The sequence below is a fragment of the Bos grunniens genome, chromosome X (assembly GCF_055505025.1).
Source record: "Bos grunniens cultivar Pamir isolate PY7600 chromosome X, Bosgru_T2T1.0, whole genome shotgun sequence".
Lineage (NCBI taxonomy): Eukaryota > Metazoa > Chordata > Mammalia > Artiodactyla > Bovidae > Bos > Bos grunniens.
In genome coordinates, this window is record NC_141194.1 from 18992951 (window position 1) to 19018541 (window position 25591).

General features: G+C 40.8%; 1 protein-coding gene across 4 annotated transcripts in view; it reads left to right on the forward strand.

The window, feature by feature from the left end:
• LOC147339893 (choline-phosphate cytidylyltransferase B-like) overlaps positions 1–25591 on the forward strand; it is a 208226-nt gene that overhangs the window by 137908 nt on the left and 44727 nt on the right. The window contains exons 6-8 of one of the 4 annotated variants that reach the window (XR_015159669.1): positions 18564–18598; positions 21658–21701; positions 22346–22484. The exons of 2 other annotated variants lie outside the window; for them this stretch is intronic. The gene's annotated coding sequence lies outside the window, so the exon portion shown is untranslated. Of the gene's footprint in view, positions 1–18320; positions 18599–21657; positions 21702–22345; positions 22485–25591 lie in introns of those variants that run through there. One more of the 4 variants, XR_015159672.1, reaches the window with a different exon arrangement.

Genomic DNA, 25591 nt, shown 5'->3' on the forward strand with positions numbered 1-25591 from the left:
CTGGGCATGGGGACTTTTAGAACTGCCCCCATGTGATTCTAATATGCAACCAAGGTTAAGAATCACAAGAATAGATACTTGTAAGTCCAGCCCTAAAAGACGGTGGTCATAATATAAGGTCTTCTCTAGTAAGTCCTGTTGGTGACCCCCAATGGCAAGAAATATTCTTTTTTTTTTAAAAGAAATATTCTGTACACTATTTTGTGATGATGAGGACAGGTGCATTACATTCATCTTTTTTTTTTGGTACAATTATGCTGATATGTGTGTGTGTGTGTGTACGCTTCCCTGAGTGACTAAGCACCAGCACATATGTGTGTGTATACATTTTTTTTTTTTTTTGTCCTGGGGGAGAGGAGACACTCAGAATTGGAGAGAAACAGTCAAAAAATTGAACATCTTCCTTGAACTGTGGTGCTGGAGAGGACTCTTGAGAGTCCCTTGGACTGTGGGGAGATCCAACCAGTCCATCCTGAAGGAGACCAATCCTGGGTGTTCATTGGAGGGACTGGTGTTGAAACTGGGGCTCCAGTGCTTTGGCCGCCTCATGTGAGGAGCTGACTCATTGGAAAGGACCCTGATGCTGGGAAAGATTGAAGGGAGGAGGAGGAGGCGATGATAGGGGATGGGATGGTTGGATGGCATTGCCAACTTGATGGACGTGAGTTTGAGCAGGCTCCGGGAGTTGGCGATAGACAGGGAGTCCTGGTGTTCTGCAGTCCATGGGGTTGCAGGGAGTTGGACACAACTGAGCGACAGCTGGATTGATGGGTGTACAATGTAGTGATTCATAATTTTTAAAGGTTATACTCCACTTATACTTCTTATAAAATATTGACTATAAAAAAAGTTAGAATGGCTTTTTATTCAAGTACATTCATTTGAAAGCTGCAGTACACTTCTACAAAATGTATACTTTGAGTTTCTTCATGTTTTAACCTTTACTGAAGGGCAAATTAAATAATGGCTGATTGAGACTCACGGGGTCTGTTCACTGATGGCTGCCTCATGGAATTACCTCATAATCATTCCTAACAACTGCGGAGCAACCCTCACGGAGGACCCAGCGGCCCTGCTGGTGCCTCCTCTCCCCGAAAGTACACCTTCATCATAGTGCCTGGGAAAACAGAATCACAGCCAGGACGCCACATAAATATCTCACGCCTCAGATTCTTTCCACTGTTTCTATTTGCACTGATGATGGAGCCAATGTTGTTAAAACAGCATGAGACTGAACACTTACCCACGAGCCGAGTTCTACAAGCTGTCTGTACCGGCTGGTACATCATTCCAGTCAGAATAATGAAATTATTAAACATCAGAGAGGTTTACAAGATTTTTCTGCGCTATCAAAGGTCACACATATTTCTTAGAGGCTGTAAGAGAGAAGTGGGGTATGTACATAAAATAGCAGAGATGTTGGGCAGGTTTATGTCTGCACTGAGGTGGCTCCCCCTTCTCCTTTCTTAGGCATGACTGTCAAAGGAGCACAGGCATTGCTCTGTGCTCTGACTTGTGGAAAGGAAATGTATGTCCTAGAATGGAACATGGGATATTTATGGGATGTTAATGTGTCAAGTCTTAGTAACCTCTCAAAAAGGCCACTTGTGAAGTCAGACTGTCATCAGTCACAGACACCAGTGCATCCATCTTCTGAGAAATCCCTCAGAAACATCTTCCAGAAAGATTATGAAAGATGAAAAATCTCAGTACAGTGAAAAGGTATTCCATGTATGTGAATTTTTGCTGCTTCTGACAACTTCTGAGCTCTCCTTCGATTGAGAAATGACAGAATGATACATGCATAGAATCTATTGAAGAAAATACTAAAATTGATTAAAGGCAGCTGTTTAAGGGTCGATGATTACATATTTACAAAACTTACCGATCAAAATGGGGCCACACTAAGTGCATTTGTTAAAACACACTCCTACAACAGCAAGGGGCAGACTTGGGCTCAGTTTGCTAAAGTTAGATAAAACTTCCTAAGATCAGCCCAGCAAACCAGCCTGACTCTAATATTGTAGAAAAATGGTTTATAATATCACCAAAGGCAAGTATATACAATGTTGAAAGATATAGATGGAAAAGAATCTAATCAGAATCGAATCAAATGCTAATCAGTCTAATGGTTGACTGGAGATTTTGGTCATTGGCATCCTATGTGTGTCAGACACAATCAGTGTTCAAAGTTGGGGACACGTTTTGTTGTTATATAGTAAATGAAATTGAAATCTCAGCTCATATGGACTGCTTTAACTGAATCAAACCACCTTTGACTAACTGCATCACTTTTATAGGTAACAGAATATAAGAACCCAGAGAAGGTGGAGTGCAGGTCCTCTTGGACCCTGTGTTGCTTGATTGGACTGCCTACAATTCTGCACAGTTGCTTACATTTCCCCATTAATCTTGTGCACCACAGGCCCAAACAGTAAATATCTTCATGGCATAGCAAAAAAGCGTTATGGAAAGAGTAGTGATTACGAACGGATGAAAACAACAGATACAAATTTGAAGAGCTTTCACGTTCTGTGTCTTGTTGTTCTTTCAGTCCATGCAATGGGCTGGGAAATCAGTCCCCATCTGAGCTCTAGTGGATCAGACCACTTACTTATCTCTGAGTCATTCACTGAAAGAAGAGTTCATGCAGCATATCATCACACTGTAGAAAATTTTAAGTTCTAATACTGGCCACTTGATGCAGAGAGCTGATTCATCAGAAAAGACCCTGATGCTGGAAAGATTGAGGGCAGGAAGAAAAGGGGCAACAGAGGATGAGATGATTGAATGGCATCATCAACTCAATGGACATGAGTTTGAGCAAACTCCAGGAAACAGTGGAGGACTGGGAAGCCTAGCGTGCTGCAGTCCCTGGGGTCACAAAGAATTGGACACGACTGAGTGACTGACTAAATAGCAAACAACAATACCTGAATGACCTAGTCCTTTTCCCTACATTCTTCAACTTAAGCCTGAGTTTTGCAGTAAGAAGCTTATAAGCTGAGCCACAATGAGCTCCAGGTCTTGTGTTTGCTGATTGTATGGAGCTTCTCCATCTTTGGCTTCAAAGAACACAATCAATCTGATTTCCGTGTTGGCTGTCTGGTAATGTCCATGTGTAGAGTCATCTCTTCAATTGTTGGAAAAGGCTGTTTGTATGAACAGTGTTTTCTCTTGACAAAAGTGTTAGCCTTTGTTCTGCTTTATTTTGTACTCAAAGGCCAAACTTGCCTGTTGTCCAGGTATCTCTTGATTTTCTACTTTTGCATTCCCAAGGACTTTTTTTTTTTTTTTTTGGTAATTCTAGAAGGTCTTGTAGGTCTTCATAGGACTGGTCAACTTCAACTTCTTTGGCATCATAGTTGGGACACAGACTTGGATTACTGTGATGTTGAATGATTTGCTTGGAACAAACCAAGATCATTCTGTCATTTTGAGATGCACCCAAGTACTGCATTTCAGACTGCATTGCTATTAGTCTCTTCCATTTCTTCTAAGGAATTCTTGCCCGCAGTAGTAGGTATAATGGCCATCTGAATTAAGTTTTCCCATTCCTATCCATTTTAGTTTACTGATTCCTAAAGACGTTGGTGTTCACTTTTGCTGTCTGCTGCTTGACCCCATCCAATTTACCTTGATTCACAGGACCTAGCATTCCAGGTTTCTATGAAATATTGTTCTTTACTGCATTGGACTTTACTTTCACCACCACACACATGCACAACTGAGTGTCATTTCTCCTTTGGCCCAACCTCTTCATTTTTTCTGGAGCTATGAGTAATTGTCCTCCGCTCTTCCCCAGTAGCATATTGGACACCTGCTGACCTGGGGGGTTCATCTTCCAGTGTCATATCATTTTGCCTTTTCATACTGTCCATGGGCTTCTCATTGCAGAATACTGGAGTGAATTGCCATTTCCTCCTCCAGTGGACCACATTTTGTCCGAACTTTCCACTATGACCTGTCCATCTGGGTGGCCCTGCACAGCATAGCTCATAGTTTCATTGAGTCACACAAGCCCCTTTGCCATGACAAGGCTGTGATCCAAGATGGGGAAATAGATATAGAGCTTATAAATAAATTTACATCATCTGAGGATATGTGTTAGCAGCATTTTTATGGATAGGTGTGTACAATCAAAATGTTTGGAGATCACTTAAAGAAAACAACAAATGACCAGGAATCATTGTGCAGAATAAGCAGAGCCCAGACTTTCTTTTCACCTTTTCTTTTAAGGCAGCTGTTGGTCTTTCACAGCCCAGGTTAAACTGCTCTCTAAGTAAGCAGGGAAGCTTTATTCTCCGATAACTTTGACCGAGACTTAAATTGTTCATATCCCTGATAACTGATAACATTCCCTGTCTGATACAGTATTTGACTGTTTTAGTAACACTGCCCTTCATTGCTTTCTGGTGTTTTCATCTGCAATGGTCTTGTCTTTCCAAGTAGACATAGGTTGTTCTGGAGCTAGACTGAATCTAGTACCTTTTTTTCTGACATAGTTCTGGAAAAATAGGGAGTATCCTATGGAAATTTCTGGACTAAACCCTCTTTACTATTTAAGGTGTGGTCAAAGGACCCGCAGCATCAGCATCACCTGGGAGCTTCAAGAGCACAAACCAATCTGCATTGTTCTTTCACTCTTGCATGCTTCTCTTATTTTTCCAGTGTTTCTCAAATTTTAATGTGTGTGAACCACCTGATGGGTGGGAGGATCTTGTTAAAATGAAGATTCTGATTCAGTAGTTCTCAGTGAGACCAAAGATTCTGATTTTAACAAGTTCTCAGGTGCCTCTGGTCTGGGACCCACACATTCAGGTTGAAGGCCCTAGAACTGTACTGTCCAATATGGTAGCCCCAGCCACATGGAGCTGTGGAACCCTGGATACATGGGATTTTGAAGCTTAATGTGGAAGGAAGAATAGAAAATATCTCATTACCAATTTAAAAATATTGATTATATGTTGCAATGATATCTCAGATATGTTAGGTTGAATAAAATGTGTCATATTTAACTTATCTCTTTTTTACATTAAAAAAATTTAATATGTTTTTTATTTGGCTGTGCCTTGTCTTAGTTGCAGCATGTGGGATCTAGTTCCCTGACTAGGGATTGAACCCGGGCCCCTTGCTTTGAGAGCACAGAATCTTAACAACTGGACCACCAGGGAAGCCCTCTTTTTTATCTTTTTAATGAAGCTACTAGAAAACCTGAAAGTACATATGCAACTCATATTTCTACTGGAGAGTGCTGCTCTAGAAGACTCCCCTAGTGCTCTTAAACACAGTTATCCACTGAGCGTCCACCTCCAGTTCATTCTGCTATGGTAGCACCAGTATAGGGGGAGCTGAAAGAAAATTTGTAATGATAAATTACAAGACCATCCTCAGAGAGGTGTTTTTCCTCAGAAAAGTATATACTCTAGCAAAGCTGTTTGTTACTCAACATTTTGAGATTTTGTCAGCATTTAGGATTTCTGTATATATGTGTGATTCATAACATAGGCCTCCTCCTACATGAATGAATATGCATGTAAAGTATTAGAGTAACCATCTGTGATTAGCTTCTTGACAAATGCAGATTATGGATGAGAATGCTGTTATATCCACAGTATAACGTAATTGTCCTCCAGTTCTTGGATGGTCTCCACTTTTTCAGTTCTTTTTTTCACAATTCAGTTTTGTAAAGTTTCTTTTGAAATGTCTTCATGCCCAGTGATTCTTTCCTTGGCTGTGTCATGAGCCCTACTCATCCACCCACTAAAGGTATTTTTAATTTTTGTTACAGTATTTTTGATTTCTAGCACTTTTTGATTCTTTCTTAGAATTTCCATCTCTGTGCTTACATTACCTGTCTGTTCTTGAATGTTGCCTCCTTTTCCCATTAGAATGCCTAGTGCATTAATCACAGTAATTTTAAACTCCTGGTCGGACCATTCTAACATCATTCTCATATCTGAGTCTATATCTGATGCTTTCTCTGTTTCTTCAAATTGTTTTTTTGCCTTTTACTATGCCTTGTTTTTTTGAATGCTGAATATGATGTATTAGGTAAAAGTAACGGAGGAGGTAAACAGAGCTTGACACAGTGGTACGATGTGAGGGGAGAGGAAATGTTTTGTAGTTTTATAATTCGGTCTCATTCTCTAAGTAAGCCTGGTGCCCTGGACTGTGAACTTCACCAGTCCATCTTAGTTACCCACGCCCACCCCTATCTCTTTAGGTGATATAGGAAGGCCAGAGAGGCCTAAATTTGCTTGGCCCTCTCGCCTCAGGCCAGTTAAACCCTGGTAAAATGATTTCTGATAAAATCATTTCTTTTAAGGACAAGCCTTAAGAGCAGAGTGTTCTGGTGTATTTCAAAATGCCTACTTTTCTCCTCCTCTTGTTGGAAGCACCAGGAGATTTTCTTGTTTTCACCATGAGAACCTGCTAGGGCTCCTGGAGGTAAAACCCAGAAAAGTGTGGGAACCCCATAAGGCCCCTGGGAGTTCTTACTTCTCAAACTTGTCCACACTGAACCTCCAGCAGTTCATCATTTACAGTTCAGGTTTTCTTACTCCACAGGGGTTCCCTTGGAGATTCTGCTCATGAGTTTATGCTCTGGGGCATTGTTATTTTCTATATTTTCCTGTCTGCCTCTCCAGTTTTAGGGGGAAGCAGTTTGCCCTCTGACTGCAGTTCTTTGGGGGATATAAGAGAAGCCATTTTCAGTTTATTAAATTTTTTCTTGTTGTGTGGATGGGAATGATGACTTCCAAATGCCTTACATGCCAGACTAGAAACCAGAAGTTACCAAAATGTATTGTATAGCTAGGGAGGACCCAGGTATAATTTGCAGAATAAAGCAAAAGTTTTGTCAAGGTGAAATGTTGGCTGAGATAAGAAGATCAATGTCAGATTAGTGATTTTGATTCAAGAGTGAAGTTTTCATTTGTTAGTCATTATTCTTAAAATTGGTGAACACATATATCATTTTTTATATTATTTACAGTTATAGTCCATGTTAGAACTATGAATAGCTAGTGATTTTTTAAATTAACTATACATCTTGATTTTGATGTTCGTTTTTCTTCAAAACCGTCTGCTATTCAAAGGGATCTTGTGTTCATTGTAAGTGACAGGATTGAATATGGTTGCAAAACATTTTAGATGTTCTTTTTTAAGGCTTTGTAGTCTTGTGTGTGTGTGTGTGTGTGTGTGTGTGTGTATTGTGTTGAGGGGGAGGAAGATGGAGGGTAGTGGATAATCATAGATTTTGGATTTTTTTCAAGTTGCCATACATCTAGAATTTTGGTTGGTGCTGGTGCTGGCAACCAAGCTGATTTTTTCATCTTGAAAGAGTAAATCTCCCAGTATGATGTTGGGCAAGTCATTCATTCTCTTTATGTGTCAGTTTTTTTAATTTATAAAGTGGAATTAATAACTACCTGCCTGTTCATACAGTTGTGAACACGAAATGGGTAAATTTGTGTACAACACTTAAAACTATGCTTAGCAGATAATGCTATGTGTGAGCTCTTACTTTTGTTCTTTTTGAGTTTTGAAAAATATATTCCTAAAATCCTCCTAGGTATGGCAGGAAGGATCAGGCTCATGGACAGGCGCACTCAGTTCCACCGTTCCTCTGCTGTGTGCCCGCCTTAGTGCGTCGCTCATGGGGCTGGTGCTACATATAGGTCCACTTATCCTTTCACTCACTCTCTAATTCTATAAATACATATGGAGTAGCTATTCTATATTATACACTAGAGTAGACTCTGGGCAGATGATAGTAAACAAGACACTGCTGAACCCTCAGAAAGAGAACTGGAGAGGCCAACTGATTGACAGGTACTTAAGATGCACTGTGATATGTCCTCTGTATGGGTAGGTGCAGAAACAGTGGTGGCTCCAGAGTTTGTATATAAATGGCCATCTTATTAGAAAGGGAAGGGGCTAGACACTCGGTTTTAAAATTGTATTAGCATTGCAAGCCTATCATTTCAGTAGCTGGAGAGTGGCTGATAGATGCTTCCTGGAGAAAGTGGTGGATAAAATGAGACATGAAAATATGAGTAGGAGGCATCTAGGCAGGGAAGTGAAAGTCGCTCAGTCGTGTCCGACTCTTTGTGACCCCATGGACTATACAGTCCATGAAATTCTCCAGGCCAGAATACTGGAGTGGGTAGCCTCTCCCTTCTCTAGGGGATCTACCCAAGTCAGGGATCAAACCTACATTGTGGATGGATTCTTTACCAGCTGAGCCACAAGGGAAGCCCAAGAATACTGGAGTGGGTAGTCTATCCCTTCTCCAGCTGATCTTCCCAACCCAGGAATTGAAACAGGGTCTCCTGCATTGCAGGCAGTTTCTTTACCAACTGAGCTATCAGGGAAGGCAGGGAAGGGTATTTGCCAAATATGTACAGTTTGGTTATCTATACCATATAACTCACTACCCCAACACTTAGTGGTGTAAAATATTAATCTTTTTAAAAAAGATTTATTTATTTGTCACTGTGCACAGTCTTCATTGCTGTGCATGGGCCTTCTCCAGTTGCAAAGAGTAAGCGCTACTATCTAGATGCAGTGCCCGGGCTTCCTGGGTGCCAGAGCACAGGCTCAGTAGGTGTGGTGCCTGGGCCCAGCTGCTCCGTGGCATGTGGGATCTTCCGGGATCAGGGATGGAACCTGTGTCCCCTGCATTGGCAGGCAAATTCTTATCCACTGTGCCACCAGGGAAGCTACAACAATTTTTTTTAATGGTCATGGATCCAGTGGGTCAGCAGCTGGGGTGGGGCATGATGGAAAGGGATTATTTTTGTTCTACAATTTCTGTTTTTTCATCGGAGAAGACCTCATGGGCTGGGTGACTTGCCAGCTGGTGGCTGGAATCACCTAGAGGCTTTTCTCCTCACATGTCTAGGGTAACTCAGTAGCTGGGCTAAGAAGGACTGTTGACCACAGGACCTGCACATGGCTTGGGCTTCTTACAGAGAGCATCCAGAAAGGGAGAAGCTACAATGCTTCTTATAAATTGGCCCTTGGAAGTCACACAGATGCCTTGGTGGCCATATTTGGAAAGTTCAGTTCATCATACCGTACTAACAGAGCCTGGTGTGTTTGGGTAAACAGTAAGTTCACTCTGAATGGAGCATACTATTCCCTGGACAACTTTATTTTTCTCCTTTTCTAGGAACTGTATTCTACAGAAGGACATTCTTTTGATTCTCTAATAGACAGCCTGTTAGATTGGAGAGTCCATGGGCTATTGAATCAACAAGGCCTGGTTCACTTAGTTTCTTTTTGTCTGTATTCATTGTACAGATTTAAGAGAGAAATTTTATTATAAATAAAAGCTATATAATGGGTAGATTTTTGCATTCCCTTTTGTTAATTTTTGAAGCAGTGAACATTTAATCTTTCTCTCTAAAACACAATAAAAATAAAGTTACTGTTTCCTTTGGGAGCTTTGATTGGTTTTTTTTTTTTTTTTTACTTTCTGAGTGTCCACGGTCCTCACAGGAATATTCTCTATTTTACCTCTGGTGCTTCAAAATGGATGAATGTGTAGATATTCTGGTGAATATAGTTTTCACTTTTATATCTTTTTTTATTTTTCAGTTCTTGAAAAATGGTATTAATATACTATTCTTATGGTGTTGCTATATTTCTTCAAAATGTTTTGTGGAACTCTTCCCTTCTAATTCTGATAAACTAAAAAACCTGCCCTTTGAACAGTGAAAGAAAGAAATATTTTCTTTCAATGGCTCTTGAGTTAAATAAGTTCTTATAACCCTAGTATAAAACCTCAGAGGACTTGGAATAGGGCAGATCTCTCTGACCTAGAACATGGAGGGTGAGTTAGAAATATTTTGAATCCTTTTTATTGTGCAATATTTTGGAATTTATTATTGTCATCGGTTGTCTTTATATATATTATCATTACTTCTGCAAAACACTGTTCAAATGCAAGACTCTGAATGTCATGATATTCATCTTATTCCTTTATATGAAGAAGTAATTAATTTTAACCTGACTCTGCACTTTTAATTCTATAATGTATAACCCTGCACCTTTTATAGTAACTCATCACTTGAGGTAGAAGCCAATAACATTGCTGAATGCTCTCCATGACCCAGATTCACCCCAGTCATTCACCATATTTGTGATCTCTACCTCCTAAGTTTCTTTCAAATACATTATTTCCTACTGTGCACATGTGTTTTCTCTCTTTCTTTCTCTGTCTCTATTTCTCTCTCTCTCAGCATCTCTTCCCATAGTCATGGGAAAAACAAGGCTTTTGGAACCACAGTATGAGTCCCGAGCTTAGTCTCAGCTCTAACACCGTGACCTGAGGTGAGCTTGTCAAACTCTGATTCTCAAGTCTGTATCTGTAAGTTGCAGATGGCAGTGTCTGCCTTGTAGTATTTTGTGATAATTAAATGAGCTAGGAGTTACAAAGTATCTGGAACATAGTGGCCCCATCCTTGATTATAAATGTTGGCTCCCCTCTTACATCCTCATCCTTTCTCTCCATAACTATTCCACTGAACTCCAATCAGGATTACTGCCTTGTTAATTTCTTTTGTCTGTAATTAAGCACAGACCTCTCATGACGTTTGAAACCTTTCATGATTTAGCAGTTGTAGGGGTTAAAGCAGTTGCTTAAAACAATCTTTTAATTTTATATCTCACAATTCTGCGGGTTGGACGGTTCTCCGGCTGGTTTCTTTGGGGATCTCTAAAGTCAGATAGCAACTGAGCCTGCTGTATCCATGATGACTGAATTCATGTATCTGGCACCTTGGCTTGGACAGCTCTGTTCAGCAGGACTCCATGATCTCTCTCTCTCTCCACCTGGCTTTTCTTTGTGATGTCTGCAGCATGGTGACCAGACCTCTTATGTGATAGTCCAGGTTTCTGTAAATTATAAATCAGAAGTACTCAGTCTTCTTAGAGCCGACATGTGGAACTACACAGGTCACTTGTACTGCATTTTACTGGATACACAGGAGCCCCAAGGCTAGTCCAAATTGACTGTGGGAGATGACACAAGAGACTGTTTATGGGGAGGCCAGGTGCATTGAGGTGCCGGTTACCAAGCAACAAATTCCTTTTATTCTTTTAAATTTTTATCTTCCACATTTCTTGCCAGTGTCCTCTGTACTCCAAGTGTACAAAGGCTCTCAGGTATCTGGGGTATGTACATGTAAGAGGTAGGTGGTAGGGTAATTGCTTTGCAGATGCTACTCCTATTGTCTGAAATGCCTTTTCTTACGTAGATGTAAAACTTCTCCATTCGTGCGTGCATGCCACATCGTTTCAGTTGTGTCTGACTCTTTTTGACCCCATGGACCATAGCTCACCAGGCTCTTCTGTCCATGGGATTCTCCAGTTAAGAACACTGGAGTGGGATGCCGTTTCCTCCTCCAGGGGATCTTCCCAACCCAGGGATCAAACCCATGCCTCTTATGTCTCCTGCACTGGCAGGCGGGTTCTTTACTATTGGCGCCATCTGCAAAGCCCCCAAGCTTCTCCAGAACTAAAATGTTTGCCTCGTCTGTGAGGTCTTCCTTAACTCACAAGAGTCCTTCCTATTGTGTTATCTGGATGTATTTTATATTAACCTTACAGCATTTGTCAGCTTGTTGGAGTCTGTCTCTCAAATTGTATTTGAGCCTCTCAAGGGCACGGCTCTGTCTTTTTTCCTGATACCTAGTATTTTAGTCTGGATTCTTCCAGAAACAGACTTGAGACATGGCTTTGAATGCAAGTAGGTTCTTTGGAAGGTGATTCCGAGAAGCTCAGTGAGTGAGTGGGAAGAAGGCAGGCGATGGAGAATGTATTAATGAGCAGGTTACTATTGCAGGCTCCTGGGGCTGACCTCACTGGGGACTTGTGGGATGCTTTACAGAACTCTTGTCACACCTGTCTCACTCAAGGGTGAGGATGTTGGTATGTTTATCCACCAACTCCCATTCTTAATTGGTTGAGGGCTTTCAGCTCTTGGTGTTCGGACTTGCACTGTATTTGAGCTTAGCCCAAGAATACCCTCAGGTGCAAAATCAGGTGGTTGCCAAAAAAAGGCATGAGTGTGCAAGGGCATGGGGAGATCTAAGGAGGGGGTGGATGGGACATCTAGAGCCTCTGCAACAGCCAATCTGAAAAAACTGCATGTAATCAAGAAACATAGGTTGAATGACATCCATGAACGAGCAAGGGAACCTCATAGGAGTTGTTTTGGTGAGACTCAAATCAAGAAGAAATAAAGTACCTCTTCTTATGTATATTTTGTTTGAGGACACATCTTTGAAAATCAGAACTTGTAGTGTCCACTAGTGTACTCAGTATTCTTATTTTCCTTCTTTGGAATACTTTCAGCTTTCTTGAAAGGCTAAAATATCCCACGCCACATTATCAGAGTATTAATACACAGCAGTAGCTGGTGTCTTGCTTTGGAATGCATTACATCTGAGATGGGATCCTTCCACTCTAGAGGAAGGGGCTTGAGGGATTTGGACAGGTTACATTGGAGGGAGATCAGTGAAAGGTCTTGGCACAAGTTGCAGTAATATATGTACTGAGGCATCAGTTCATGTTACTTGCAATTTATTATTTTTAAAAAAAATATTTATTTTAATTGAAGGATAATTACTTTACAATATTGTGATGGCTTTTGCCATACATCAACATGAATTGGCTATAGGAGTATGGGTGTCCCCTCCCATCCTGAACCCCCTCTCCCACCTCCTTCCCCACCCCATCCCTCCAAGGTTGTTACAGAGTACTTTTATTTCTATATTTAGTTCAGTCATTGACAGACTTCTGCCAAGATTCTACTCCATTTTATTTTTACTTTTTTATAGTCATTTCCTTCAGGCCACTTGTGTCCAGAACCTGTAAAGTTACTTTAAAAATTATAAACAAGAATTCAGAAAGTTAATTCACATAGAGTGGAACCTCCAGAAAAGAATGATGTTGAGAAATGATATATTTATTAATGTTCACACAAGCACAACTCCCTGGACTTCTTCAACACAGTTGGGAGGATGTGACTTGATTTATAAATGAATTTGTGTGGTAAAGGCTTTTAAAGAAATTGAGGTTCTCAAACTTGGGTGAATGTCAGAATTACCTCAAAGCTTGTCACAAATAAGGAACCCACCTTCTTGTAATATAAATTTAATATACAAACCAGATCAGTCTGAAGATCTTGCAGGTTTGAGAATTGCTATATGAAAGGCATGTAAACCAGTTAGCCTGCCAGAATGAAGTTTCAGTTCAGTTCAGTTCAGTCACTCAGTCGTGTCCGACTCTTTGCGACCCCATGGACTGCAGCACGCCAGGCCTCCCTGTCCATCACCAACTCCTGGAGTTTACTCAAACTCATGTCCATTGAGTCAGTGATGCCATCCGACCATATCATCTTCTGTCATCCCCTTCTCCTCCTGCCTTCAATCTTTCCTAGCATCAGAGTCTTTTCAAATGAGTCAGTTCTTCGTATCAGGTGGCCAAAATATTGTCTGCCTAGATTACTAGCTCCTTGTGGCCTGAGGCCACATTTCATATTGACTTGGCTTCCCCTATAGCACCGGTTCAGGGTTGAGTATATAGTGAGCTGTCAGTAAGTACTTGCTGATGACAACTAGTTTTTAAAACTAGCCTATTTGTCTTATACATGATCAATGGAGGAAAAGTAGTCTAAGAAATGGGAGATCTGGTGTAGCTATTAAACATTTCTGCAGTTCTCTTGATGGATTTGCAATTTAGCATTTTGATGGAAGGTTGAATTGTTCACTTAAGGGTAGTGGAAGGGACCTACCATGTATTAAGTGTCTTTTGGTGACAAATGCTTTCTATGGGTCATCTCATTTAATTCTCACAACAATCCTATGCAGAAGGACTATTATCCTCATTCTGTAGACGGGAAAAGGCTTCACTGGTTGCTCAGTGGTAAAGGAATCTGTCTGCAATGAAGGAGATGCGAGTTTGATCCCTGGGTCGTGAAGATCTCCCAGAGTAGGAAATGGCAACCCTCTCCAGTGTTCTTGCCTGGGAAATCCCATGGACATAGGAGCCTGGGCTACAGTCCATGGAGTTACAAAGAGTCGGACATGACTTAGTGAGTATACAACAACAACAACAGATGGGAAAATACTTTCTTTTTTAAAAAACATTGCTTAATTTAATTTTTTAATTTGAGGAAAATTTCTTTACAGTGTCTTGTTGGCTTCTGCCATACAACAGTGTAAATCAGCCATAACTGTACATATATCACCTCCCTCTTGAATCGCCCTCCCCTCCCCATCCCACCTCTCTAAGTCATCACAGAGCACCAAGCTGGACTCCCTGTGCTGCACAGCAGCTTCTCACCAGCTATCTGGTTTCATAGGGTAGTGTGCATAGGTCAATGCTGCTTTCTCCATTTGTGCCACTCTTTACTTCTCCCACTGTGTCCACAAGTCTGTTTTTGATGTTTGTGTCTCCATTCCTTTCTTGCAAAAAGGTACATCAGTATCATTTTTCTAGATGTATGTGTTAATATACTATATTTGTGTTTCTCTTGCTGACTTACTTCACTCTGTGTAACTAGGCTCTAGGTTCATCCACCTCATTAGAACTGACTCAAATGCATTCCTTTTTATGGCTGAGTAATATTCCATTGTATATATGTATCACATCTTCTTTATCCATTCATCTGTTGATGGGCATCTATGTTGCTTCCATGTCCTAGCTGTTGTAAACAGTGCTGCTATGAACACTGGAGTACATGTTTTTTTTTTTTTTTTTCTAATATGGTTTTCTCAGGGTATATGCCCAGTAGTGGGATTGCTGGTTTGCATGGTAGTTTTATTCCCAATTTTTGTTTTTCAAGAAATCTCCATACTGTTCTCCATAGTGGCAGTGTCAATTTACATTCCCACCAATAGTGCAAGAGTGTTCCCTTTTTTCTACATTCTCTCCAGCAATTTTTGTTTGTAGACTTTTTGATGATGGCCATGCTGACTGGTGTGAGGTGATACCTCATTGTGGTTTAGATTTGCTTTTCTCTAATAATTAGTGATGTTGAGCATCTTTTCATGTGTTTCCTGACCATCTGTATGTTGTGGATAAGTTTCTATTTAGGTCTTCTGCCCATTTGGAAAAACAATTTCTAGAAGTTAAGTAACTAGTGCAAAGTTATACAGCAAGTAAGTGATAGAGCTGTGATTGCAGTCCAAGTTCACCTAGTGCCTTCCAAGCAAAAGTCCAGTGTAAAGTGGCACTTTATAGGGGGATGGGGAAGAGGAGAGGAAAAGTTTGGTTCTTTTTTAGCTGACAGAAGTGGGGTGAAGTCCTTGGCTATAAACTGAGCTATAAGAAGCAACACATACTAGCTTTTTTTTTTTAAAAAAAAAACAAAACAAAAACTGGAGTTGAACAAAATGAATGGAATAAGTAAAATTGAGATGAATGAGAGTTTGGAGCAACTACAATAAATAGAATTCTCATGTTCAAGAGGGATTTAGAAAGGTATTAGGAGGGAGCACTGCAAGAGTTGACACAAGAAGACGTCAAGATATATATGGGGATTTCAGTTCTATTGGAGGTCAAAGTGAGAACATTTTTTGAGTAGCATCAAAGGGAACATGAAAAGTTGTCTCAGAGATAAGAGAAATGTGAGAATTGCAAGGCATGGATCATTCCAAGATTGCTGGCTTGGGACCTTTGGGGATAAAGGGAATTAGGGCTGGTTACACTTAAACTCTATCCTGCAAATTGTCCTGAAGCAGAGAAGGATGTCAAAGTCAGGCAGGTCATCTGATAAGAGACCAGAGTATGTGTCAAGGGGTGTGCTTGAATCACTTGTTATCATAGCCAGAGTTGTATCCTTAGTTGCTGTTCATCGTGAGAAATCTAAGTGTAAAGTTAGCAAGGAACCAAAAGAACACTTGGTCAGAAGGATGGGCAGAGTGTCCGGAGCTTTCAAGAATGTCAAAGGCACATTTCACTTCGTGGTTCTCTTGCTATTTATAAAAGCTGTCACTTGCATTTTATAGCAGTGTCCCATGCTTTCTTTTCTCTGTTACCTCCTTCCCTCCTCATGTTTTGATAGAAAAAAAACTGTGTCTGATGGCAAATTTGCCTCCTAAGGCTCAAAAGAGGATGTCATCTGGGGGTGACCCTAGAGAAGCCAGGTTAGGTGGATTCTTATAATTTCTTCTGGTGTTTACTGGCAGGATTGCTCATGAAACCTCTTTCCTTAACCCCATCTCTTAAGTATCTAGAATATTCCATACTTATTCTACTGTCTGCCTGAATTTGTTCCCTCTTAATGTGTTTCCTTTTTTGATGCCTGGGAGTCCCATGGCTCTAGCTGGATAATTTCATCATAAAAGAGATGACCTTTTCTCTTGCTCTTAAAAACACATCATTAAAAAAAAAAAAAATCATTTAAACCCTCCTTGACCTGATGGAGGAAATCTGTAAGGGCATGAAATAAAGAAAACCACTTAGAACAGATGTTTGAGGAGTAAGAGTTGGCTCCTGGAAGGTTATAATGGTAAAGAACATGCCAGAGGCAGAACAGTGCTAATTCATCTGTCAATTAACCAAGGAAACTGGAAACTCCATGAAGGCAGGATCCACATTTGTGTTCTTCATTACAAAAATTTTCTTCTTTATAGAAAAATTCCTGGCACATAATAGGTTCTCAACAATTATTTGGTGAATGAATGAAAGAAGACCTTCAGTCATAACCACTATATCCCATTACAAAATTTAGATCCGTGAGGATGGCCAATTCCACATTCAGGTTATTGTCATGTATCCCTCTCACCTTCTTTATTTTAAGCATCATAAAGGGCAGGGATGTCAATAAATGTCATTATCCTCAAGATCTCAATTCCTAGCATAATGATCTGTATGTAGTAGGAAAGTAGCACATGCTTTATAAATTAAATAACTTCCATCATGATAATATGACTTCAAAAGGAAACTTTTAGACATCTGCAAGCAATATTCTAAGAGATTTTTGGATCAGACTTTAAAAGATAATAGAGACCGACCTTGAACTGATAGATACTACTCCTCTCCAGTGGGAACTAAAAATTCTAGCTGGATACTGATGATGACTGGTTTATTGGCATCTTAGTTGAACAAATGTAGGTTAAATTTTGAAAGGATATATTCTAGTAATAAAAACTGGCAGAAGATCAGTTTTTGATGGTCTAAAGCTTCCACGGTTGGTGAAATATTTGCAAGGGTATTGGAAAGATATGACAGTTCATTTTTTTAAGAAAAGGATTTAGATCACATCTCTTCCTGGGGCAGACATGGATTACCACTTCCAGAGGGGATATATTAAGGTCTACTAGATACGTGATGTTTTCTGCTTATTGCTTGTTTCTATAAATATGTCTTGTAAATTAGGCCACAAGAGGAATGACACAAGTCGGCTTGTGTCAAACAATAGAAATCAAAACGTATGGCAGATAAATATACCATTCTGCTGCCTGATTTTATCAGAGGTCAAAGTGTACAGGTGACTAGTAATGAGGGTGGCTCAGAGATGATTACATCAAGAGGAAGTCAAGTGGTTGCTTAGGGTCCTGATTTTGGAGCCAGACAAGTTGGGTTCCAATCCTGATTCTAAAACGTACTGCTGATGTCACCTTATTCAGGTTACTTAACCACCTTGTGCCTCAGTGTTCTGCTCTGTAAAATGAAGATAATACTAATAGTCCTCATCTCATCACGTGTCATGAGGGTTATGTGAGTTAATATCTGTAAAGCACTCAGTATCTGGCATGTAATAAGGCCAGATGTGTGTTTTCTGTGATCATTAGCTTAAGACCTCAATTTACACTGAAGAAACAGAGCTCCAGAATCATGAATTACTGCATATGCACCCACAGAGCCTGGGCCAGAACCAGAACTTAGCTCTGCTCAGCCCCAGTTCAGGGCTCTTTTTACTCTGCCATGACACCTTGCTATGTAAATGAAATGATATCAGTAAACCCCAAGACATAAGAATTTCTTTCTTTTTTTTTTTTTTGGCTGCACTGGGTCTTTGTTGTGGCACACACACTGTTTGTTGCAATGTGTGGGCTTCTCCAGTTGCGGTCCGTGGGCTTAGTTACCCCATGGCATGTGGGATTTTAGTTCCCCAACCAAGGATTGAACCTGCAGCCCCTGCATTGGAAGGTGGATTCATAACCACTGGACCACCAGGAAAGTCCCTGGAGGAATTTCCTGAATGTACCATTTGTTTCTTTTTTTTTTAATGGTAACAGTCAGTGATAGTTGTGAATAGTATCAAGAAGTGTTAATACATATTAATCCTTTGGCCTTAGGTGTTGTTGCAAATATGTTGGTGCTCTGCCCTTCTTTTATCCACTCCCTGGACCACTGTATGCTGTTAGCATCCTTCTTCAGGCATCTGTGGCTCCCTGCTTACAAGGCCAGAAACATCCAAGAGTGAATGCCCCCTCAGGAATAGTCCTCCCTATCAATGATGGAAAGGGTTGAAGAATAAATACCCCAACTCCTTGCCCTTCAGATGAGCTACCACTGAAGCTTATTCTTCACTCTTTCAGGAGCCCCGCGCAGGATTCAGCCTGAAAAGCACAAGGTACGCACTTGCTAACTGACAGCACTTCCATAATTGGTTGCTAGCTTTTCCCATCTCATTTCCCTTCTCTACTGGTATTTTCTGGAATCACTGTTAGATGAATTATTGCATTGAGCAATAAGTTCATTCGGGTTTTTATAACATTGTATAGAAAAACCTAAACTCTCACATTCATACATGACTACTGGAGAAACTATAACTTGACTAGATGGACCTTTGTCAGCAAAGTAATGTCTCTGCTTTTTAATATGCTGTTTAGGTCTGTCATAGCTTTCCTTCCGAGGAACAAGCTTCTTTTAATTTCATGGCTGCAGTTACCATCTGCAGTGATTTTGGAGCCCAAGGAAATAAAGTCTGTCACTGTTTCTCCATTGTTTCCCCATCTGTTTGCCATGAAGTGATGGGACCAGATGCCATGATCTTCATTTTTTGAATGTTGAGTGTTAAGCCAGCTTTTTCACTCTCCTCTTTTACCTTCATCACGAGACTCTTTAGTTCTTCTTTGCTTTCTTCCATATGGGTGGTATATATATCTGAGGTTATTGAAATTTTTCCTGGAAATTTTGATTCCAGCTTGTGATGCATCCAGCCAAGCATTTCTCATGATGTACTCTGCATAGAAGTTAAATAAGCAGGGTGACAATATACAGCCTTGACATATTCCTTTCCCAATTTGGAACCAGTCTATTGTTCCATGTCCAGTTCTAACTGTTGCTTCTTGACCTGCATACAGATTTCTCAGGAGGCAGGTAACGTGGTCTGGTATTCCCATCTCTTTAAGAATTTTCCACAGTTTATTGTGATCCACACAGTCAAAGACTTTGGCATAGTCAGTAAAGCAGAAGTAGATGTCTTCCTGGAATTCTCTTGTTTTTTTCTATGATCCAACAGGTGTTGGCAATTTGGTCTCTGGTTCCTCTACCTTTTCAAGATTCAGCTTGAACATCTGGAAGTTCTCAGTTCATGTACTGCTGAAGCCTAGCTTAGAGAATTTTGAGCATTACTTTGCTAGCCTGGGAGATGAGTGAAATTGTGTGGTAGTTTGAACATTCTTTGGCATTTCCCTTCTTTGTGATTGGAATGAAAACTGTCCTTCCTATTCCAGTCCTTTGGCCACTTCTGAATTTTCCAGATTTGCTGGCATATTGAGTGCAGCACTTTAACAGCATCATCTTTTAGGATTTGAAATTTCTCAGCTGGAATTCCATCACCTCCACTAGCTTTGTTAGTAATGATGCTTCCTAAGACCCACTTGACTTCACACAGCAAGATGTCTGGCTCTAGGTGAGTAATCACAGCATTATGGTTATCTGGGTCATTAAGATCTTTTTGTATCGTTCTTCTATGTATTCTTGCCACCTCTTCTTAGTTTCTGCTGCTCTGTTAGGTTCATACCATTTCTGTCCTTTATTGTGCCCATCTTTGCATGAAGTGTTCCCTTGGTATCTCTAATTTTCTTGAAGAGATCTCTAGTCTTTCCCATTCTATTGTTTTCCTCTATTTCTTTGCATTGTTCACTTAAGAAGGCTTTCTTATCTCTACTTGCTGTTCTTTGGAACTCTGCTCAAATCCTTGTCTCTTGGTCAGCTTGACCTCAGGAATGATGCTTAGAAAGAAGTAAAAAGTCTATTTCCTCTATGTTTTGGGGATGACAAAGTGAGTATGACAGTGTTAGTAGCTCAGTTGTGTCTGACTCCTTCCGACCACATGGTCTGTAGCCTGCCAGGGTCCTTTGTCAATGGGATTCTCAAGGCAGGGCTACCAGAGTGGGTAGCCATTTCCTTCTCCAAGGGATCTTAACTGAGGGATCAAACCTGGGTCTCCTGAGTTGCAGGCAGATTCTTTACTATCTGAGCCAGAGAGATAAACCCAAATGACTTTGGCTTTTTAGAAGATGCAGGGGAAAAAAAATCCTAGCTGTGAGGCCCCTCAGGAAAAAACAGCCATGTTTTCAGAGTACCTTTTCCCCATCCATAACAAGCTGGGCCTACTTAGAAATATAAATTTCTCAGCAACTTTGAAGTCCTGAAGGAAACTGGAAATGTTTGAACAAATAAAAATACTTACATAGCTTATATAATTTTTAGCACCATTCACAGATCTAAAGTCACTTTGTTAATTTAGGAACATAAAAATGCATTATGTATAACTTGGTTGGCTCCTAAAAGTATTATGTTTGATATCTTGAGAGATGTGAAGGCCTAGAAAATTTGAGGAACAAAAAGAATATTTTGAAAGAGAATCTCAAAATGCCAGGTTTAAATCAAATTCCAAGATAATTGTCTAAGGTAGTCTTATAGGCTGCTGGTACTGGTGGGGTCATTTCCCCTGTCCTGGAATTGCTACAGGAGATGGATTTTCAGGGATGTTTTGGGGCCAGAACTGTGAGTAGGAGACCCTGGAATTCTTGGGTGTGTTGGATGTCTTGATGATTTGATTGGGGGCTCTTGGGAATTGGAGAAGGAAATGGCAACCCACTCCAGTATTCTTGCCTGGAGAATCCCATGGGCTGAGGAGCCTGGCTAGCTACAGTCCATGGGGTCGCAAGAGTCGGACGTGATTTAGTGACTAAACCCCACCCTGGGAAAACCTCAATTGTTCCTTTATGATGTATTATCAAGTCCAAAGAGTGGGCCCTAGATACTGCCTGTGCACCTCAGTAGAGCTGTTCACTCTAGCTGCCCGCCCCCCATATTCATAAATCCATTTACAGTGCAGAGAAATGTAAAGACAGTAAAGAAAAGATGCAGGTCTGGGTAGACTGTAAAAGCCATACACTGGCTAAGGAATTTGGTTCCTGACACCAGCATCACAGATACAGAGGTTTACAACCATGTTCCCTTGCAAAATCATAGGACAAAATCAGTTAGCAAAGGATACTCCCCTGGCATGGGGATTGGTTTGAATGTGGCTTCTTTGGCTAATGGTTGACAGAAGCCTCTCCTCTTGGATGTAAATTGAAACTTGAAGTCACTGTTTGAAATCAACCTTTAAAAAATTTTTTATTTATTTTTAAAAATTTTATTTATTTTTCTAATTAAAGGATATTTGCTTTACAGAATTTTGTTGGTTTCTGCCAAACATCAACATGAATTAATCATAGGTATGAATATGTCCCCTTCCTCTTGAACCTCCCTTCCATCTTCCTCCCCATCCCATCCCTCTAGGTTGATACAGAGCCCCTGTTTAAGTTCCCTGAGTCACACAGCAAATTCCCATTGGCTATCATTTTACATATGGTAATGTTAAGTTTCCATGTTACTCTCTCCATACATCCCACCCTCTCCTTCCTCCCCACCCCACCTCCCCGTGTCCATAAGTCTGTTCTCTATGTCTGGGTCTCCATTGCTGCCCTGCAAATACTTTAATCAGTACCATCTTTCTAGATTCCATATATATGCATTAGTATATGATCTTTATCTTTCTCTTTCTGATTTACTCCACTCTAGATAATAGGCTCTAGGTCATTTACCTCTAGGTTATTTATCTTTGGCTTCACTGGGTCTTCATTGCTGTGCATGGGCTTTCTCTAGTTGCAACGAGCAGAGGCGACTCTCTGGTTGCAGTGCATGTGCTTCTCATCGTGGTGGCTTCTCTTGTTGTAGTATGGGCTTTACTGCACACGGGCTTCAGTAGTTGTGGCTCATGGGCTTCAGAGCACAGGCTCAGTAGTGGTGGCTAAATTGCCCCACGGCCTGGGGGATCTTCCTGAACCAGGGATCAAACCCATGTCCTCTGAATTTGCAGGCGGATTCTTAACCATTTGACCACCAGAGAAGTCCTGAAGTCAGCCTTTGAAAGAGCATAGGCAGAGCTGAAAAAATCACCCATAATTTAAGAGGAAAGTAGAGCCAGAGGCATGATCAAACCTGTACCTGAAACCACAACTATCTATGTACTTTTCAGTTACTTTAGCCTCTAAACGCTCTTTAATGTTTTAGCCTATCTTTATGAGGACTTCTGTTTCTCATACCAGAAGGCTTTCTCACAGACATACTTAGGCATGAGAAAACTGTGACTACTGGAACTTATTCTTTGAAAATAATAAAATTGTTTCTTTAACTGTATCACAATAACAAGCTCTGCCCTCAAGCACCATTTTTATGGACTTTTCTGCAGTTGATGAAAGTGAAAAGTGAAAATGAAGTCACTCAGTCGTGTCCGACCCTCAGTGACCCCATGGACTGCAGCCTACCAGGCTCCTCCATCCATGGGATTCTCCAGGCAAGAGTACTGGAGTGGGGTGCCATTGATTGGAGAAAGAAATGGCACCCCACTCCAGTGTTCTTGCCTGGAGAATCCCAGGGACGGGGGAGCTTGGTGGGCTGCCGTCTATGGGGTCGCACAGAGTCGGACACGACTGACGTGACTTAGCAGCAGCAGTAGCAGTTGATGTTAAATATGCCTAAGAAATCTGAGCACCATTAGAAATTTAGGAGAGGTCAAAGTTCAGGGGTCTTCTTGAAGTGGTGGTTTGGTATAAACATAGTGGAAGATACTGTCCAGCAGTCAATCACAGCTGATTATTTTGCAAGCACAGTTTACAAAACTAACTGGCTGCTTTCCAATTTGAATAAGCAAATTAGAATAAACAGGGCTACCTGGCAGAGATACCTATTTTATGTTGGCAATTGGCCATTCACTTGGCATGTAGTTTAAGCATCCAACAGCTGCTGTTCTCCCACTCATGGGGCCTTTCTTTTCAGAAGATAATTATTTCAGATCGATGAAGACATGGGATCTGAGCTGGGTTCATTCAAAACCAAGGGTGTACTAAAATCTTAGGGATCTCTATTTGAAATAGTGATGGGAACTCTTGGAAATCTTTTCTCTTTGAGACACCTAGTAAACATTTTCCTCTCAGAGGTGAGGAGTGTATCTTAAAAGATTTCCCCTTTAGGTATTCATTTAAGAGAGTATTTAAACTTGTTGAATGTGACCTTGTGCCGTGATGATGAATTTTCCCCTGGTAGGGATTGAACCCTGAACTCCCGCATTGTAGGCAGACGCTTTACCGTCTGAGCCACCAGGGAAGCCCAAGATGTTAGTGGTTCATAGAATACAGAACAACATGAAACATGGTTGGCTGTCTGCATAATTATTTACTTATGTAGCATGTTTCATTCTATCAGGCTCTCTGTCTAGAATGCCTAGAACAATCACCACACTTCAGTGCACGCATGACAGATGTGTACACGTTCTCTTTGTCTCAGCTTATGGTTCTTCCTCCAGGAAGTCTTTAACCACCACCACCACCACTCACCTAGTAAAAGTTATATGCACAACATTCTGGAATTGATGAGCATAGCATTTCTCTTACTCTGTTGGAAATGCCTCTTTACTTGTCTTATCCCCAACTGTGGTGGACAGTCTTTTTTTTCTAAAAAATATTTTTATTTGTTTATTTGTGACTGTGCTGGATCTTTGTGGTGGTGCTTGCCTGCTTCTCGTTGTGGCAGCTTCTCTTGTTGTGGCGCACAGGCTGTAGGGTGTGTGTGGGCTTCAGGAGTTGTGGCTCCCAGGCTCTAGAGCACAGGCTCAGTGGTTGTGGCGTGCAGGCTTTGTGGCCCTGTGGCACGTGGGATATTCCTTGATTTTCACACGAGTGGTGGAAAGATGAGTGGGGAGCATGCTTGGCAATTAGGGCTCTTGAGCTGTAAGTGATTGTTCAGCCTTCATCATCTCTTTTGATTGTCTCTTTTCCTTAAGATCTAGACATGACACTTTGTTTTTTAAGTTACTAGGTGCTGTAAATAAGTTCATCCTCAGGAAATATCTATTGAGATGCTGTGTGAAATCATTTTATGACAGATTTTTAGACAGAGTACTTAAAAATGTTAAATTCCTCCTTCTTCTCCTTTTTCCTCCTCCCTCTCTTCCTCCCTCCTTTCTTTTCCAAATATTTATTAAGCATCTGATAGGTGCCAGAGTTAAAAGGTTATACAAGTCTGATAACTTCCTACATTCTCAGAGAGAGAGTGTATGTGTGTTTACCAAAATACATAGGCAAGTAAAGAATAAAAAATAACCATTTTACATATTATGATGAAAATAGAGTGATATGATTGGGATTAGTGGGTGAATTCCTTAGGCTGGATGAACAGTAAAGGTCTTTTCATGAGTTTACAAACTGGGACCAGAAAGAACCAGAAAGATTGGGTGGAAGAGAACTGTAGGCAGAGGGAATGGTTAATGCAAAGCTTCTGAGGTGAAAGTGAGCTTGGTGGGTTGAGAAACAGCAGTGAGGTCACTGTGATTCACTGTACTGGGGGAGGGGCAGAGGGTAAGTGGACAGGATTACAGACATGAGCAAGGACTAGGTCATAGGACCTTGTAAGCCATGGTTGTTAATTAATTCTAAATATTAACACAGTGGGTAGCAAGTAGATTGTCAGGAAGACAAATGACAATGGTCTGATTTATTATTATAGAAAAGGTTCCTAGGTGGTAGATATAAATATATATTTTTCTGTTTGTGCTTCTGAAATAGATCATATTTTAAGAGAATTCTTACTGCTGTGTACACAACTATTTGAGGGAAAGGATGGAGGTAGGGTGATGAGGCAGGAGGCCATCGTACATGTGCAGGTGACAGAGGTAGCTAGAACGAGGGTTGTAGCAGGTGTGAGGGAGAGACCTAGACAGATTTAGGATGTGTTCAGAAGCTTGAGTGGATAAAACTTGCTGATGGACTGAATGTGGAGCTTGAGAGAAAACACAGGAATCAGAGATGTGCTTTGCTTTGAGCCATTGGTGTAGAAAAGGCTTCCATTTACTGAGATGGAAAAACTGCAGGAAGCACAGGTTTTGATAGCAGTAAGGGGATTAGAGGTTTTCTTAGGGCCATCTTAAGCATGACATCCCCATCAGATCTTCAAGTGGAGATGTCAGGAGTGGATATAACAGGCTGAGAATGGAGATCGGAGATCATCAGCTTATCAGTGCTCTCTAAGGCCTGGGATGGAGTAAGATCTCTCAGATAGAGGAGACGAA